The sequence below is a fragment of the Crocuta crocuta genome, unplaced genomic scaffold, assembly GCF_008692635.1.
Source record: "Crocuta crocuta isolate KB4526 unplaced genomic scaffold, BGI_CrCroc_1.0 scaffold57, whole genome shotgun sequence".
Taxonomy (NCBI): domain Eukaryota; kingdom Metazoa; phylum Chordata; class Mammalia; order Carnivora; family Hyaenidae; genus Crocuta; species Crocuta crocuta.
Genome location: NW_027532163.1, coordinates 2,273,395 through 2,278,227, shown reverse-complemented (window position 1 = coordinate 2,278,227; position 4,833 = coordinate 2,273,395). Strand labels below are relative to the sequence as shown.

The window sequence follows — 4,833 nt, the reverse complement described above, 5'->3', positions numbered from 1 at the left end:
CTTGTTTGATTCTAAGTCTTGGCAATTATAAATACAGCTCTTTAAAACATCTGCATATAGTTTTTGTGGGGATGTAATTTTTCAGCTCTTTTGAGTAAATACAAGGAGCACAACTGTTGAATCGTATAAGGAGTATGTTTAGTTTTGTAAGAAATCACTAAACTCTCCACAGTTTGGTGGTAAGTGTGTGATAATCATTTTCCATTCTCACCAGAAATGAATGAGTTTCTGTTGCCCATATCCTCACCAGCATTTGGTATTGTCAGTGTTCTGGATTTGGGCCATACTAATAAATGTGTAGTGGTATCTTAATATTTTAATTCCCCTTTTTCTAATAGCATATGATATAGAGCATCTTTTCATATATTTATTTGTCATCTGTATATCTTCTTTGGTCAGGTGTCTGTTAAAGTATTTGTTTTTTTTTTTTTTTTTACTGTTGATATCTATGAGTTCTTTGCATATTTTGGATAACTGTCCTTATCAGATACATCTTTTGTAAATATTTTCCCACAGTTCATGGATTCTCTTCTCATTCTCTTGACAGACAGTGTCATTCACAATAAAGAAGTTTTTTTTTTTTTTTTGAAAGAGAGTCAGAGCAGAGTGGGAGAGAAAAAGGGGGAGAGAGAGAGAGAGAGAGGGAGAGAGAGAGAGAGAGAGAGAGAGAGAACCCCAAGCAGATTCTATGCTCAGGGCAGAGCCCAGCACGGGGCTCCATCCCAAGACCTTGGGCTCATGATCTGAGCTGAAACCAAAAGTTAGGTGCTCAACAGACTGAGCCACCCAGGCGCCACCACAGTGAAAAAGTCTTAAATTTTGATGAAGTCTAGTTTATCAACCCTGCCTTTCATGAATTGTGCCTTTGGTGTTATACCTAAAAATGCATCATTGTACCCAAGCTATCTGGATTTACTCTTATCTACTAAGAGTTTTTTAGACCTACATTTTACATTTAGGTCTGTGATCAATTTTGAGTTAATTTTTGTGAAGGGTGTAAAGTCTGTGTCTAGATTCACTTTTTTTGTATGTGGATGCCTACTTGTTCTCACACCATTATTTGAAAGATATTTTGTATTCATTTATTTATTTTGCTCTTTTGTCAAAGATCAGCAGATTATATTTATGTGGGTTTATTTCTTGGCTCTCCTCTGCTCATTGGTATATTTGTGTATTCTTTTACTAATATCACACTGTCTTGATTAAATTACATTTATTCTTTATTCTGAAAGTCAGGAAGTATGAATCTTGATTATATTTATATGGATCTGTTTCTTGTCTCTCCTCTGTTTACTGGTGTATTTGCCTATTCTTTTACTAATATCACACTGTATTGATTAAATTACCTTTCTTTTTTATTCTTAAAGTTAGGAAATATGAATCTTCTAACTTTATTTATCTCCTTCCATATTGTGTTAGCTATTTTGTGTCTTTTGTCTCTCCCTATAAAATTAGAATCACTTTGTTGATATCCACCAAATAATTTGCTGAGATTTTGGTCAAGGTTTCTTTGAATTTAGAGATCAATTGGGAAAGAACTAAAATCTTGAAGAGTATTGTATCTTCTTGTCCATGCACATGGAGTTCCTCTCCATTTATGCACTCTTCCTTTGATTTTATTCATCAGAGTTTGTCCTCATATAGGTTTTTACATGTTTTGTTGGATTTATATCTAACTATCTCATTTTTTTTTATTGGAGATTCAAATGGTATCGTGTTCTTAATTTCAAATTCTAGTTACACATTGCTGGTATATTGGAAGTGATTGACTTTTGTGTATTAGCCTTGTATTCTGCAATCTTATTATAATTGCATATTAGTTTCTAGGAGTTTTCTGGTAATTCCTTCGGATTGTTTACATAGGCAATTCTGTTCAATCTGCAAATAATAACAGTTTTTTTTTCCTTCCCAATCTTTACATCTTTTATTACCTTGTCTTGTCTTATTGAAATAGCTAGAATTTCCAGTACAATTTTGAAAAGGAGTGGTGAGAGGGGATGTACTTGATCTTAGTGGAAAAGCTTCCCTCTCCTTTAGTATGATGTTAGCTGTAGGCTTTTTTGTAGATGTTATTTCAAGTTGAAGGAATTCCCCTCTATTCCTAGTTTACTGAAGGTTTTTAATCATGAATAGATGTTAGATTTTGTCAAATGTTTTACTTTTCTGCCTCTATAAATATGCTTATGTGATTTTTTTGGTAGCCTGTTGATGTGATAGAATACATTAATTGATTTTTGAATGTTGGAACAGACTTGCATACCTGTGGTAAATCTCACTTGGTGATAGTGTATGACTCTTGTTATATGTTGCTGGATTCAATTTTCTAATATTTTGTTGAACATTTTACATCTCTGTTCATGAGAAGTATTGGTGTGTAATTTTCTTGTAATGTCTTTGGTTTTTGTGTTAGGATAATGCTGGCCTCATAGAATATGTGAAAAAGTATTTCCTCTGTTTCTATTTTCTGAAAGAGATTATAGAGGATAGGTATAATTTTTTCCCCTTAAATGTGTGGTAGAATTCACCAGTGACCTTTCAGGGCCTGGCACTTCCTGTTTTGGAAGGGTCTTAAATTTTATTCAATTTCTTTAATTGATATAGGTTTATTCATATTGTCTATTCCTTCTTGTGTGAGTTTAGGTAGACTGTGTCTTTCAAATAAATGGTTCATGTTGTTTAGGCAATCAAATAGGGGCTTATAATTTTTTCTTAAAGAACAAGTGTTTTGTTTTATTGATTTATTGTATTGATTAACTTGTTTTTAATTTTATAAATTTTTGCTCCAATTTTTATTACCTCTTTGGTTTTGCTTACTTAGGATTTAATTTCCTTTTCCTTTACTAGTTTCCTAAAATGAAAGTAGATTGTTGATTTTAGATCTTCTTTCTTTTTTTAATGTTTATTTATTTTGAGAGAGAGAGAGAGAGAGAGAGAAACAGAGAGAGAGAGGGAGGGGCAGAGCAAGAGGGGGAGAGAGAGAGAGAATTCCAAGCAAGCCCCACACTGTCAACACAAAGACCAACATGAGGCTTGATCTCATGAACAGTGAGATAATGACCTGAGCTCTTGGGACTGATGTGTGTTCTGCTGTTATTAGATGAGGTAATCTTTAGAAGAATTATAAAAATTTTAGTTAGTACTGCAATTATTAGAGCTTGGAGTTGAGGCTGCCGGCTGGACAATGAAATCACAAGTGTAGGTAGTATGCCACATGACAGGCATAAAAAGCCTAACAGGAAAAAAGCCTAACTCTAAAGAAATAAATCAGGGGGGCCTGAGTGACTCAGTTGGCGAAGCATCTAACTCTTGATTTCCACTCAGGTCATGATCTGACCATTCCTGAGATTGAGCCTTGCATTGGGCTCTATGCTGAGAGCAGAGACCATGCTTGGGATTCTCTCTCCTCTCTCTGCCCCTCCCCCACTCTGGTCTCTCTCTCTCTCTCTCTCTCTCTCTCTCTCAAAGTAAATAAAAATAGAAATTTTTTTTAAAAAAGGAAATAAAGTATGTTATTCACTGCCAAGGATCAGTAAGTGGGGGATGGGTTGACTATTGGAGATAAGAGGGATTTTGTTGTGATGATGGAAATAGTCTACACATTGATTGAGATAGTGGTTATTTGGCTGTATAGATTTAGGTAGAACTTCATCATCTACACTATAAAAATGATGCATTTTACTCTGCAAATTTTCATCACTACATGTGATTTATAAAATAATGCATGGTGTGATTGTGTCTCAGTATTATACCCCAAGTAATGCTAGCTTTAAAAAGTATATTCAACATGAAGAGAATTCATTATAGAAAGAAGTGTTTTAGAAATGCTGAATTTGAAGTAAACAAAAAATGAGGTTTAATCTCAGCTTTGCTTTTCAACTATATGATCTCAGATGAGTCATTTCACCTCCCTCAGAAATCTCAGTTGTTAAAGGAAACATATCTATGCCCTCTAACTCCCTTAAGAACACCATTAAACAGTATTTAAAAATATCAAGGAGGAAACAGCAGCACAGCAAATGTCCATCAAACTTAAATACGGCATGTTGTTAATTATATTCAATACCTTCTCATCTTGGATAAGAATGTTAAAAACTCATGCTTGCTTCAGCAGCACATATACTAAAATTGGAACAATACGTGGAAGATTAGCATGACCCCAGTGCAAAGATGACACACAAATTCATGAAGGTTAAAAAAAAAAAAGAGAATACTAAAAACTCCAGTGAGATAGCCTTTAAATTTGTAATGGGCTCCTGTATAAAAGAAAAGCCTCTCTTTTTTGTTTGTTTCAATTAGTTAGATTGGAGATATAAAATGGAATATTACTGGTTAATTAAGAAGAATTTCTGAAGAGTAATGAAATAAGGCCTTATATTCTCTCACCGTTCTTTCATTCAGGGCATATAAGATATCTGCCTAGCACCCAACTTAATCCTATTATATAAGTACCTGATCTATGTATCGTTTAAACAGGAGGAGATTCTTGGATTTTCCTGTCACTGAATGTTTCCACTTCAGAGACCAATTTAGCCAGATTCTTACTCTTTTGTCCCTCCCACAACCACGGTGATATCATGTAGACCAACCTTGTATATAGACCTGCAACCATGCTTTCCATGTTCCCTTGGTTTCTGCTAATTATCCAATCTTTTGTTGATTCCCGGTGCCATAAATATTCTTCCACCAAGCTTTTTTCCTTTTATTTTATCCTGGTAAGTGTTAGTTTATGTTGCCTACAGTAATAACCTTGCTATATACTGTAGTAAACAAGTGTTATTGGCATCAAGGAGATTATTATTTTGGTTGATTCGCAAATTATAATTGATCATTTGT

The 4,833-nt window shown here is 34.1% G+C and overlaps 1 non-coding gene across 1 annotated transcript; it reads left to right on the top strand.

The window, feature by feature from the left end:
- Positions 1 to 4,099: 4,099 nt before the first annotated feature.
- LOC144241932 (U6 spliceosomal RNA) lies at positions 4,100 to 4,202 on the top strand. Its single transcript, XR_013338249.1, has one exon. It is a non-coding gene; the product is annotated as a U6 spliceosomal RNA (small nuclear RNA).
- The last annotated feature ends 631 nt before the right edge of the window (positions 4,203 to 4,833 follow it).